The sequence below is a fragment of the Hibiscus syriacus genome, unplaced genomic scaffold (assembly GCF_006381635.1).
Source record: "Hibiscus syriacus cultivar Baekdansim isolate YM2019G1 unplaced genomic scaffold, ASM638163v2 tig00110348_pilon, whole genome shotgun sequence".
In the NCBI taxonomy this organism is placed as follows: domain Eukaryota; kingdom Viridiplantae; phylum Streptophyta; class Magnoliopsida; order Malvales; family Malvaceae; genus Hibiscus; species Hibiscus syriacus.
In genome coordinates this window covers 2334498-2349452 of record NW_024062699.1, presented here as the reverse complement: position 1 = coordinate 2349452, position 14955 = coordinate 2334498, and the positions used below count along the sequence as shown (strand labels likewise).

At 32.5% G+C, this 14955-nt stretch overlaps 1 long non-coding RNA gene across 1 annotated transcript; it reads right to left on the bottom strand.

The window, feature by feature from the left end:
- Window positions 1–11909: 11909 nt before the first annotated feature.
- LOC120120864 lies at window positions 11910–14477 on the bottom strand. Its single transcript, XR_005515943.1, has 4 exons — window positions 14359–14477; window positions 12457–12642; window positions 12312–12378; window positions 11910–12203 (listed from the first exon to the last, which is right to left on the bottom strand). It is a non-coding gene; the product is annotated as an uncharacterized LOC120120864 (long non-coding RNA).
- Between the last annotated feature and the right edge of the window lie 478 nt (window positions 14478–14955).

Genomic DNA, 14955 nt, shown 5'->3' with positions numbered 1-14955 from the left:
TATATTTTTAAAAAATTATAAGCTTACCTTATTTATGGAATTGATGATGATTTAATTATTTTTCATAAAACACATATGCCGACAAAAAAAATTCATGTTGACCTATGTAATTTAAAATTTATTCCTAAAAACTACTCTTTTCCATATAGAATAAATTTGCATGGCCTAATACTTGTAAGACCTATTCGATCGAAAAAAAATTGTTGGTAATAAAATGTGCCGGTATAAGGTCATATATCAACAAATATGTTAATCATCGGTAAAGTTAGTTATAATAAATCCAACGACTGACGTTCATGATTAAAAAATTATTTTTAAGAGATTATGAATTTGAGCAATTACATCTATAAGATGTATGTATTATCAATGATTAAGAGATATTATGAATAAATATTATCTTATAATTATTTTAAAATATTTAAAAATCTAATTATAACGACAATAATTTTAATAATCATCCGAAAAATTAACAAGTTCAAGAATAAGAAATTGCTTTATTATCTCTTAGCTACTCTCTTATTCACTTCCTTTTTTCTTTTTCTTTTTGCTTTGTGTTTGTATCTTTTTTTATAGATCAGGTTAAAATTTTCTTATTTTTTTTAATTTTGTTTAGCCGGTAATGACACTAGTTTTAATGCTGATTGTAGACCAACTGTTTTATTTTCTCTATGGTTTTGTGGCACGTTTATATCTGTCTTTGTGGCACGTGTATTTCTATCTTTGTGGCATAATTTTCTTTTTTTTTTCTCGGTCGTTTGATCATTCTTTTATCTATGTTTTCTAAGGATTGGACTTGACGACACCACAACTGATCAAGATGACACTTATTTGAAATCTTGTTGATCTTCCCTGTAACACCCTAATCCAGTCTGACCCGGAGAACCATTGATTACAATGTCACATGAGACCACCTAAGTGGCTAACCCAAAAATTTTCTTTTAAAATAATTGTAAAACACCATATAAAAATCCATTCAAGGAAAATGAGATAAACGTAATAATCAAGTTTACAAAATATGGGAGCTCCCAAATCATCCAAATAAATACATTGAGTTTAAACCAAAATAGAGTTACGATTGAATATAAAAGGGGTTTACAACAGTACATGCCCTCTAACATAAATCAAGACGTACTTTAACATAAATCAAGACGTACTCTAAAGATCTCCGATGAGCTAGAATATTTGGTGATGATAACGCTCCAAGGATGGCCTCACTAATAATTGTACTATACTACATATATTCAGTATTGTGCATGCTAGAGGCATAGGTATGAAGACAATATGCTAATATGATAGTGTGACTGAGGGTTCTACATCTCGGAGCTCACACACCCTTCTAGTCTTCCTATATACCCTTGGGTATCTGGGGTGAGATCCATAATTGCATCGGAAACGTACATTCAACCAACTTACTCTGTCGAGTCTTGGGGCATTTACACCCAGCTGGCAATTGAAATGCCTTGGCACTGTTTGGGATATTCAACTATACGATCGCATCTGCTAAAATAACTCGGGTGTCTTGAGTGTATCTTAAGCTTCAAACAATACTAGTTTTATGTCATCCTAATTGTTATAGTTTCTAATTGTTCTGAGTTTATTTTTTTTCTCACTTGTAGTTTTATTCCATGGTATTCTGGTGTAATTGGGTCCCTCAAAACTATCCCTTAATATCCTTGGAGTTCTTACCCTAAACTGTTTATGGGTACCAATACTAAACCTCTCAATATCAGTACTTGTAACACCCAACCCGCCCGGGATTGAGATGCCACAATAACAATACCGCAACGGACTCTGTTCGTAATTTATGTAATATAAAATAACTTCAAAAGTAATAAAGAACACTGAAATTTCAAGAAAACGTGTAGCTCCGTTAAATTAAAAGATTTAACAAAATATAATATTAACAAGCCTCGATATTATGTATTTCAAAATACAAAAACCCAACTAACACAACCCAATGTACATGGATACATAGCCCAACAAAAGAATCTAGAATTGTACTCTAAGCAACAAGGTTGGGATTCTCCGATGATGGCGCTCCAAGTTAATGTCAGTACCTAGTTACCTGGTATAAGAATAACCGAAGGCTGAGCTACTAAAGCCCAGTAATATACAATTATTCATTTCAATCATATGATATAAATTTAGTAAGTAAAAGAAATAACCATTATATATCAAAGAAAACATTTCTCGTAATTCTGTTGTCACTCTCATCGAAGTTCATATGATTAGGTGCTCCCGATGGTGTCACTCTAATTCTTCAGGGCTCTCGTGCGAGTCGCCTATAATAATATGATTAGGTGCTTCCGTGCAAGTTATTCTAATCATTCAGGGATCTCATGTGAGTCACCTAGAATAATATGACTCAGTGTTATTGTATGAGTCACTCTAATCCTTCGGGGTTTTCGTGCAAGTCACCCGAAATAATATAATTAGGTGCTCCCATGTGAGCCACTCTAATTCTGCAAGGCTCCCATACGAGTCACCCGAAATAATATGATTAGATGCTCCCGTGTGAGTTACCTAGAATAATATGATTAGATGCTCTCGTGCGAGTCATTCTAATCCTTCGAGTCTCTCGTGTGAGTCACCTAGAATAATATAATTAGGTGCTCCCGTGTAAGTCCCTCTAATCCTTACTAAAATCAAGTTTCCAACTTAAAATCAGGTTTCCAACCCAAAATCAGGTTTCCAGCCTAAAACCTGATTCCAAACTAAAATAAGGTATCTAACCTAAAATCAGGTTTTCAACCTAAAACATGTTTTCCAAACTAAAATCAAGTTTCCAACCTAAAACTCTTATTTACACGCTAATCACCAATTACACCCATCTCATCAATTATTTATATCTTATAAAACATAAAGAACAATTGTACATTACCTTACAAAATGATGATGATGAAAAACCCCTCTTTTCCTTACTCCCCAAGCTTGCTCTTGTCTTTGTTTTGGGATTGATCTTCAGCTCATTTTTCTAAAAAATTGAATTATTAGACTAAAGAGAACAAATGAATCATACCAACAATTATGCAAAGACAAATAATCCTCCATCTTTGCACCTTGTTCCTACACATAACATAATATTTCCTTGCATTCTATTCCATGGAAACCAAATCCTATACTCTATTCAGATAAGACCATCACTAAAGGAAATTTAACAACCAACACCTTTTTTTTCTCCATTAACTTATATCTTTTTTCCCAAAGCTTGAATTGTGAAGTAAAAACCAAAGGAAATGGGTAAGAAGAAAAAAAATAAGAACGTTAGCTCTCATTTCTAGAATCCTCGTTCTTATTCCCATTGATTAGATAAAATCTAACTTTATTGGGCATTTTACCCTTCTGCTCCTTGCACTCCCTTAAAACTATAATTTATCTATTGGGTTTAATACTAGGGTTCCCATACTACCTATAGTCTATGACCCATATAGATAACTCAAAAATTAAACTCTTCACTCAAATATTCGAGTCGATAACCAAAAATCTTTGAGTCGGTCTAAACTCAACCGTCATAATACTGACCTCTGGGTATCAATACTAACCTATGGGTAGCGATACTATTGACTTATTGAAGGCTGCTAACAAAGAGATGATATCGATACTCTAACTTGAGTTTCGATACTTCTGGTACATGGTATCGATACTTTCCTGAGTATCGATATCAGATTTTGTTTCGATGCTTTGAAAAATACTTAAGTATCAATACCCCTGTTAGGGAGTATCAATACTCTACCCTTGGTATCGATACCCCTATAAGTACCGATACTAAAAATGGCTACTGAAATCTACTAAGTGAACTTGGTATCGATACCACCCAATGAGTATCAGTACCTCACCTACATTATCGATACCCATTGTATGTGTATCGATACTTCTAATTCAAAATCTCTTTGGTTTTAACATATGAAGAACAATATCAGTATTGTTCTTCTAGTACCAATACTCACGTCCAGAAATACCTTATTTTGTGCACGAAAATACCTCTCCAATACTCCCAAATGTCCTACTGAGGTTCTAAAATGTTATTAGAGTGTTATGTCCGATAATAGGTTATAATAAGGACATAACATGCTGAAAAACACCAAAATGTTGAATATACCATGAACATGCTTCATAACTTATGCAATCTAACAAACTCTCCTAGTGATCTACAATGTAGTAGAGTTGAGTTAGAAGTGAGTTACCTTGATATCCTAAGTTACTGGAAACACTCAAGCTCAACCAAGTGCTAGCTTTTCCTTTCCCTTTGCCTTAGAGCTTTCTACAACTTCTCTTACTAGACAATAATCAACCGCAAGTGTTACTAACATTGTTGGTTTCACTTAGGTTTCTAAAACTCCCACTAAACTCATATTTTGTTTTCATGGCTAAAACTTGACATTAAGAGCTTGAATTGAAGCTTGGGATAAAAGGGTTATGATTCTTACCTTTAGAATCTTAGAATAAACTTGCTAGTTCACCAAGTTATCAACTTTTCCACACCCTTGAAGAAAGAATGAAGAGGAAAGATGAAGGCTTATAGGAAGAAGAAGAAAAGACAAAAGAGAATTGAGAAAAAAAGAGGGTGACAAACTTGAGATCATCCAAATTTATGAGTTTTCAGCATTTGCAAGAATTTTTTGTATAATAGCTCTCTTAAAATTCTAATTTTTAGTCACAAATTAAAAACACCCTTTTTAACTCGTGTTGGGCTCAAACTAAGCCCAAATCCACTCAAACTTAAGCCAAGGTTTGCTACAAGCTAATGTGTTTAAACCAAGTCTCTATGGGGTTAGCCCGAAACTCCTAACTCAGAATTTGGGTTTTACATTCCCTGCTATGGACATTTTGATTGAATTTTGTTTTACCAGTGAATAAAAATTTGGTTTACATATTTTTTTTATAAAATGTTGGGAGTCACCATCAATCATTTTAGGTATGATTGGGTCACCAAAATGTTTTACGTCTATAAAATCTAAAATTGGGTTCAGAGGCACGATTACGTGTGAGGAAAGATTAACATTCTCACAACGTCTGTAAAAACGACGCTTACTTAATTACAAATTTTTTTTAGACTCTTGAATGTAATTAATGTATTTTAAATTAATGCAAAATTTTAAAATTTTTAAAAATAATCTCAGTTTCCCTAACAGCTAAGAGAACCTGAAATTACAATCGAAAACCTAAAAAATTCACGTATAAATTTATGTTAAAAAATTCAAGATGAAATCTATCATGGGCAATTTCGAATATATTTCAACGTCTAGAAAAATATTGAACACTTCAACTCACTTTAAAAAATCCCGATTTTTATGAATTATGCTAAAAATGGGAATCCACAACTCTTTAAGATCCCCTAAGCTCTCTAACGTCTAAGAGAGTTTAAAAGAATCTCGCAAAGTCTGAAAAAATTGAAGATAGAGTCTTTTATTAAATAACCTTGAAATCTTTCAACGTTTAGAAAGATATCAAAAGTCCATATAATTTATGATTGTATCTTGTTTAAAAATCTGATGAATAGATTAAAAATATTTCGAGCTTTTAAGAATGATAACAATAGAATTTAAAATGTGATTAATCCGAAAGAATCTAATTTACTCAACGTCTAGAGCAAATAAGCTCTCCTCGAACAACCAATGCCTTAAAACAATTAAATGAAAATAGAATAGTTTCGAAAGATCGATATGCCTAACACCTAAGACAATCAGATTCTCCTCGAATAAAATATGAAAGTGAAATTTAATATCGGTAATGATAACAACGGAATTTAAAATATGATTAATTCGAAAGAATTTAAATTATTCATCATCTAGAGGAAAAAAATCTCCTCAGATAACCACTACATTAAAAAATGTAAATATTTATATTAAATAATTTAAATGAGAATAAGATAGATTCGAAAATTTTCAATATGTCTAACGTCTAAGATAACCAGATTTTCTTCGAAAAAAATAGAAAAGTGAAATTTATATTTTAATATAAAATGAAAAAAAAAATCCATTTGACTAACATTTAAGGCAAATAAAATTCTCTTTGACTTATCCCTAAAAATATAATTGATTTTTATTAATTTTTTAAAAAGGAATTGAAACCATCATGTATATTTAAAATAAAAAGGAATGAATCAATAATATGCATATACTAACATAAGTAATGTTTTTAGTTAATATGGAAACACGTGAAAAGGATTATATATATATATTAATTTTTTTGAGACAAATTGGAATTTTTCCCATAGAAGAGGGAATAAAAGATAAAAGGAATAAAGATATATTTACTCTCCCTTTTTTCATGAGAAAGATATGCATACTCTTGAAAGTATGAGAAAGTTCACACTCCCCACTCCCAAATGCATATGTTCTCCATGTGATCTATAAGATATTTTAGGTTTGATTAAGTGATAATAATAAGATAATAGTTAAATTATTGGTATACATTTATACTCATAATTAAATTAAGCCTTTGTATTAAAATTATATCTTTTATTAGTTCTAAACGTTTAAAATATTTTTTAGTTAAAATATTTATACAAAAGGCAATACCCACCGGCTCTAGTTGTGCAATCAAGTGCATGGTGTGAACGAATTTGTTCCGTTCAATAAAAACAAAGAAACCAAGATATACACGCACACAAAAATATACGTTACCCTACAATTTTTCTTTCATTAATATATAATTAAAGGATAAATTATATCAGAAGTCCCTCTTATTAGTATGATTATAGATATGTCATTCAATTTCAAAAATTACAAATGACCCACTCGATTAATTGATTGTCATAAATAAGTTATTAGAGAATTGGCAGTTAAACGCACGTTAAGAGATGTTGTTAAGAAACAATTTTAATGATTTTTCTTATTGAATAAATTATACACATATATCAAATAATCAATAAGATTATAAATAGGTTATTTATTTTTAAAATTTGGTCACAAACGAGTTACTCAGTTAATTGAAAACAAAACTCATTTCGAGTTTGAATTTATTAAAGATTGAGGGCTCCATTCGACATTCTAAATATTGGAGATACTATTTTTTGTGAGAGGAAAAACATTTCCAAAGCGAAGGCCATATGATAGTGGATGGCGTAAATCGGGTTCAAGATGTTTAAAAGTTTTAAGGAAGATTTTATGACTTTTAAAGAATATTATCAAAAATATAATCTTATTATGTAAACAATAATTTTATGGTGAATTTTGAGGTTAGTCAGCCACTATATATATAATGACTCGTAGCATGTTTTTGACAATAAATTAGTCTTTGGTTACAATCAATTAATTGTTTTATCTCATTGCATATGGGAATAGTATTTTGTTGTTGTTGTTGTTACGATCAATTAATTGAATGACTTAATTATAATTATTTGAAATCTAATATTTTTAATAAATAAAATATCTCATATAAAAATTCATCTAATGTTAAATAATAATATAGTATATTTATGACAGTATATTAATTAAATTATTTATTTATAATCTTTGAATTAAATAATTTATAAATAATTGAAATATATTTTACTCATAATTAAAATAATTGCATTTGTTGGGATAATATTTGGAGTGTAGCATTCTATGGTATAAATTATTCCAAAATGTGTAATTGGAAGTAATCTTTCATCTTACTGCATCTGCTACAAAGATTTGACCCTTGTCGGCTGCTATGCTTTATATTCCTCTCCCAAAGCACCAATCATTGTTAATTTTATATATCAAGTTTTCAGTCGATTTTACCGAAATATTACACCTGACAGGAAATAATTATATGTCAGAATTCTTTATCTTAATTTTATTGATCTAGCATCTTTTTTGTTACGTTTTTTGGGATTTCGTCCGAATTTACATCACGTCATGAAAGGTGTCTTGTTCGAGTTGATCATTGTTAATTTTATATATCAAGTTTTCAGTCGATTTTACCGAAATATTACACCTGACAGGAAATAATTATATGTCAGAATTCTTTATCTTAATTTTATTGATCTAGCATCTTTTTTGTTACGTTTTTTGGGATTTCGTCCGAATTTACATCACGTCATGAAAGGTGTCTTGTTCGAGTTGGTGTCACGTAATGACAGGCGCGGATTGTCATCCGTACCCTTTTAGGGGTTTTGATATTCGCTAATAAGATACGGATGATGATCTGCACCTTCCATTAATACCCCAACTATTCACAACTCTCACATTTATGGGAAATTCGGCTAACCCCCTCCACTATTCCTATAAATATCTCATCCCCTCTTCATTCAAACACAAACCAAACACAAAAATCCAAACCCTCTCAAAGCTCAAACTTTCTTAAATTCTCTCAAAGCTCAAATTATATTAAGAAGGTAAAATATATTTTTTTGTATTATAATAAATTAATAAATTATTATTTTATTAATTTTTTTTATTAATTTTTACAGTTATAAAATGGAATATTTGCTACGTTTAGATGAACATCATATATCGAGACATTTTGTTGATACGGTAACAATTTTAAATTATATTTTAATTTTAATGATTGTTAATATTTTATTTATTTAATTTGTTTAGTATTAGTTTATATTTTAATTTCTATAATATTTATTAAATTAGGAGAGATTGTATATTAGATCCCTTTATTCGTAATCTTAAGTTAGCGATATCTACTCGTGTATGACCGTATTTAGTCGAGGTTGGATTCAGTTACGTAGCAAAATATGAAAGGTATTGTAACCTTGAATCCAACCTTATTTCTGCATTGGTTGAGCGGTGGAGACCAGAGACACATTTCATATTCCATGTGGAGAGTGCACAATTACGCTATAGGATGTTTCCATACATTTGGGACTTCCGGTAGATGGAGATGTGATTTCTGGGGTGGCGCATGGTGACTGGCATTTTGTGCAAGGAGTATCTTGAAGGTATCTTGCCTAATTTCAACGGTGGTCGAATTTAGTTAAATTAGTTGGATGCAAATTTCAAGCATTTGAGTGGCGACGCCTCCGAGGAGCAGGTTAAAAATGTATGCACGGGCTTGCATACTACAATTCATAGGAGGGCTTCTGATGTTGGACAAATCGCGCAACCAAGTTCATTGTATGTGGTTGCGTCACCTCGCCGATTTTCATCACGCTGACACACTAAGTTTTGACATTTTTGTATAGGGAAATGTGTTGAGCTACTGGTTATAGAAAAATGCTATCGGTGGATGTCTCATTCTGCTTAAGTATTGGGCGTGGTATCGCATGCCCTTTTTATGTCCGGTGGTGAAAAACTCGTTTGTCTTCCCGCTATTATTGAGGTAATTACAATACTGATTTCGTATATTAATAATTTTATTTAGTATATAATAAAATTTATTTCACTTAATAGATGGTCAAGTGAAAGAAAAGATCATCGGAATTTACCTGATGAATTGGAAGAAATTAGGCTACTAATTGATCAAAAGACTAGCACAGAAGTATGTATTTAACTAACAAAATGTACTTTTAATTATCATTATATAATTAGATTATTATTTTGATAAGAATTATATATATTTGCTTTTGTTTGAATGGGCTCCTTATTGTACTGAAGAGATGAGGATTTGCATCCCACATCACTTAAGAGGCCCATTAGATGTCTGGATGGCGGTAGTCCCTCTGATATTTTATGTTATTATCGAGTGGCATCCCACTGTTCACGTGCTCTAACAATTTGGTTTTGTACAATCTCTTCCGGAAGTGCCAAAGAATCTCGACGATTTGCATATCATCGATAGACGGGGTAAAAAAGAAGTTGACTGGATGTTGAAGCCCTATGAGTGGGTAATGATATAAGAGGATTGATGTAGGCGCATTCCCCTTATGTAACCCATTTATGTGGATCATTACTCGGTTGCAGATGGTTATTATGAATGGTTCAACATGAATTAAAAACTGTTCATACTTTCCAAGGAAGCACGAGGTGGGAGCATTCATCGACGTCGACCAAGACATCCATCGTCACAACATCATTGTCCCCTACTCGTGGACAGAGAGCAGGAACTTTTGGATCATCCTCAGCTATAGCACCAGAACCTTTATAGCAGCCACCGTCTACATCGTTGTACATTGCACAACCATTTCAGATGGTACCACAGCCATATCATATGGCACACAACCATTTCATATGACACTGTAGTCAAGTCAGACACCACCGCTTTCATACCAAATGTCGCCACCTACGCAAAGTTATATGACCCCTCATGGTGGATATTATAGTTCCATGTTTGTAGATCTAACTTAGGGTTCATATACTGTTTATTAGGTGGGTGAAACTTCACCACATGCACAGACACCTCCTGTACATTATTTGCACTTAAACAATTGTAAATTTTGTATGTAATTATTTACTTTTTATTTATTTTGTTTCTTAATTTTTTTATTACTTAATTGTTAGAATATTTTTATTATTTAGCGTTTTTTAATTTTTTTGTTATATAGTTTTTTTGTTTAATTAATCAGTGATGCTCAAATGACATTATCTGGAAGTAAATGAAAATTAAATTACAAAAATTTAGATTTCATAAACAAAGACAACATCAAAGACAGCATCAACGGTTACTTGATGACAAAAGATATGGATATTTTTTCCTATTGTGTCATAGGTTTCTACAATGTCCACATCTTTTGTTTTCTCTGGACATTTCCCGAATAACCATATCACAATGAATTCGAGTGGATTTTGGACGACCGGGCTCCCTCAATAAGGACGAATCTGGTACAATCAGAAATCAATTTTGAACCTCATTAGGGGTTTTCTCATTACCTATGAGGGAACTCAAATTCATATACCTTAAACACTTCTGAAAGTCGGTATACGGGATTCACAAAACGGTTATAGTCTTAACGGGTATGCGAGCAAGCTGCTATGACATGAGAGCATGTATACTTCATAACTTGAAAAAAACCCACAATCGCACCATCTGTCTCTTAGATTAACTCTGAACGAGTTAGCTTAAATCCCTTGAAGAGGTTGCGGAATCTCTGGGACACGAAATAATTCATAGGTTCTAGACAAACTTGTTACAAACATTTCATTTTATGCAACAATTCTTTTTTGTAGATCTGTAACTAATCTTGAGTGATAGACATAACTGTTTCCCATCCAAATTTGAGTTTGTTCCCCGAACTTGGCAAAAAACGCTCTCAAACATAAATATGACATTTTTACCAAAGTCGTTACTAGTAAATGTGTGCCCCTTTAAGGTCAAATTGATAGCCTCAGCCAAATTGGTTATCATGTGTCCATATCGATATCCACCATCATATGCATTTATCCACATTTATTTGTTGATGAGACTGATGTAATCATATCATTCCTCGTAGGGGTGTTCGCGGTCGGTTTGGATCGATTTTTGGCTAAAAATTTATCCGATCCGAAAGTATAAATGTTTGCGGTTTAAATTGGTTTGGATGTTTCTAAAAAAAATCCGATCCGATTAAGTGTGGCTGGATTCGGTTTGGATTTGTTCGAATTTTGGATTCTAATATTTTACGACAAAATCATTTTTTAATATATTACAAAATAAATTCAGGTAAACGAACAACACAATTTGTAGATTTAAGCAGCTAAAATTGCAACGACTAAAATCACAAAACTCCAAGTCAAAGAAGGAAAGAATTTTTTTTCAATAAACAGAACTCATGCCTGTTTCAGTAATCCTTCAAGACTGCAGAGATAGGTTGGTGGGGTTTCACTGTCCATCATCTCTAAACTGCAATTATTGATGCTTGTTATTCCCTAAACATCTATATTACATGTGGTAAACTTTAACTTCAAGATGCGATCAATATGCAAAAAGGAAGGAACAAACTGGTTCCAAACTTGTACAAGAAAAAAATTCAACTTACCACTGTACCATTCCTGCAAAAGATCATTCCACAAGACTGCAAATACACCACAGTAGAAAAAAATAAAAAAAAGAACAAAAAGTAACAAGAACCCAGATTCAAAATGATGACATCAACTAAAATTCATTCCAATAGCATATTGTTCAAATTCTAAACCCCAAATACACTACTAAAAGTTGTGTAATTGTTCAAATTCAAAGCATTCCAGAACAGTAACCCAAGCCACAAGCAACCATATTGCAACAAATCACAGTTTAGATAAAGAAAGAAAATACAATAGAATCCAACATATTCTAAAACAACAACACTGCCAGCACATTCAAAACAGCACCATGATCCAAAAACAGCTCCAAACAACAGCAGCTCCAAACAGCAACATGATCCCAAACAGCTCCAAACAACATGATCCAAAGTCAGTTGCAAGTTTAAAGAAAAGCATCCAATTAAAAAAAACCATATAACTTTTATTACGAAAAATAGCCAATTAAAAATATTATACCAAATCAACAACTAATCAGACTCCGCATCAGATTGCTCTTTATTTAGTTGCAAAATTGGGGCAAGATCTACAAATATTTAAAATATAACCAATTAGTATGATAAGTGAAAAACAAATACACTACTATGAGGTACAATAAAAATACCTAGCTCAAGCTTTTCTAAATCCTCCACGAGCTCTTCAACATCAGTTGATATTAGGGAGGATGGATAAACACCTATTTTGGGTGCAAATCAAAGCCTCAACGGTCTTTGGAGTAAGAGAGCTCCTATAACAGTTAAGTACTCTACCTCCTGTGCTAAAAGCAGACTCTGAAGCAACAGTAGACACCCTATAACAGACTATCCCATATCACAATCTCGAACAAATAATTCAACTGTGACAAAAATCAGTTAGAGCCAGGCATGCCAAATATTAATTAGCTAGATTGTAAATTGACTTTCTATTAGTTGTTTTGTCATTGTGTTTCTGCTGAGCACAGAGTTTAGATTAATTTCTGCTTTTGTTTTATGCCTTGATAGTTGATACATAATCTGGATTATAGGTTCAATTGAGAGTAACTAGAGTTTACAAGGCCAATAACAAAGCATATAAATTCATTGCTAAAAAAAAGTGTTGAATTGCTAACCTTTTAATGATTGACTAAAATAACGCTTACCTGGTTTTCCATATGCTAAATAACAGTCCCTCAAATTTTGTTACAAGGCATTTGAAAATTGTATAGTGTGTACAATTGACCATCAGCTTTCCAGTTTTTTACAGTGTGATGCATCTTAATCCTAGAATCTGCTAGTTCATTCCAGACTCTGCCTGTTTATGTTTTAGTTAATTCACTAGAAAATTTAATAACATAGGCGCTTCTCAATATTTTCGACTTTATGTTGCTTTACTGCAACTTGTCTTTAATATACGTTCTTTAATGGGTCTAGTTGTGTGTTTATGTTAACTTTCAGAAATCAGTTTTATACAGTTTCGTTATCATTGACCCATTGAATTTCACCAAAATATTAAATTTGGATTCAAGAATTTCGACACAGTTGCTGATAAGTAACGTATAGTTGACAATGATGCATGCTTAGTGATCCTGATGGCAACCGCTATGAATACTTCATGGAACAGAGATAAGCAGTTGTAGAAACAAGGATCAATTGAAGTAAATGTATAGTAAACAAAGTACAAATCCAAGATATGATATGTAGAAAAACAGATTGCAAAGTGCAAACAAATAAAAAAACAATGAAGAAAAAGAAGTGCAAAAATGGGTGAAAACTAAAGAAACTTCTTTTCCCCCCCTTCAATATATATATAACCAACCCTTGAAGCTATTCAATTCGTAAACAGACTGTTCCTCATCAATTTGACATAAAACCCAAACAGAAATAGTCTTTGGTCTCCTATTGCCCGGTAAGTTTTTCAGTCGTTTACATTTGTAGTCATTCTTGAAAGCATAGCAATACAAAGCATGAGAGATATAACTATCTGCTTGCTAGATGAGATCAGTGGCTTAGCATACTTGAAAATCAATGGTGAAAGTAACTCAACTCTTATCAATCAGCCTCACTGTCCTTTATTTATTCTCCTGTAAAAGGTTTAATTGTAGCTAGAACTTGAAAATTAATGGTGGGAAATCAATGTTTTACCTGACTAGTTCACTTTCGAATGGCCAGTTGTGCAGTTCACTAATTCAGTTAAGAGGGTTTATCAGGGATGGTGAAGTCTAAATTGTTCCCATAAATTCCGAACTAATCTGCTTCGAAGTTCGAAGAAATATTATTTTTTTTTCTTTTAACAGTGAAGTTGGGGCTGGGTTATTTTCTTTTGTCGATCCCGTTCCGTCTTGATATTTCGTTGGATAGACGTGACCCCAGATAGAACAGTTACAAGCGAGACTATTGGCAGTACAAACCATAAAGACTGGAGCAGATAGATAAACAAAAGAAAAGTAAAGAAATTATGGATAAATACCGTAAACATCAGATGCAAGAAGAATAGCAAGCTTACTTGGGATGAAGGATCAGAAAAGATTGTAATTACAAGACAAACTTACTTGGGATGAAGGATCAGAAGAGGGGTTGTGCTCTGCTCGACTAATCTCGTTTGGGTTGTGAGTGAGGGGCTGTGCTCTGCTCGAGGGAGGAGGATGAGAAGAGGCGGAGTCGAAAGTGGGCTAGGGTTTAAGATTTTATGCCAGGAACTTGAAATGATGCCGTTCATTGTATGAGATATGGGTCCGGTTCGGTTTGGATCAGTTTCGGATTTCTAAACCGAAACTGAACCGAACTGATCGGTTTTTAAAAAAAACAAATAAATTAAATTGGTTTCAGCTTTTTCGGTTATCAGTTTTTTGGATCAGTTTTCGGTTACTGTTTTGGATCGGATTGGATTTACATACCCCTAATTCCTTGTTCTTTCCTCGCAACTCTTGAAGCATTGACTCAAATATTTCAGGTAGTAGTTTGTAACCATCAAATGTATAACTTACTAACTTTGTTCTATAAAAAATAAAAATGATTAAGAAATAAAAAATAGCGTTTTGACATGCTCATGTGCACAAGTAATTGGCACTCATCATTCTTCTTGAACCTTCCATGATAGTTTGCAGCAATGTGTCGTATACAGTATCGATGTTGGACATAAGGTGGTT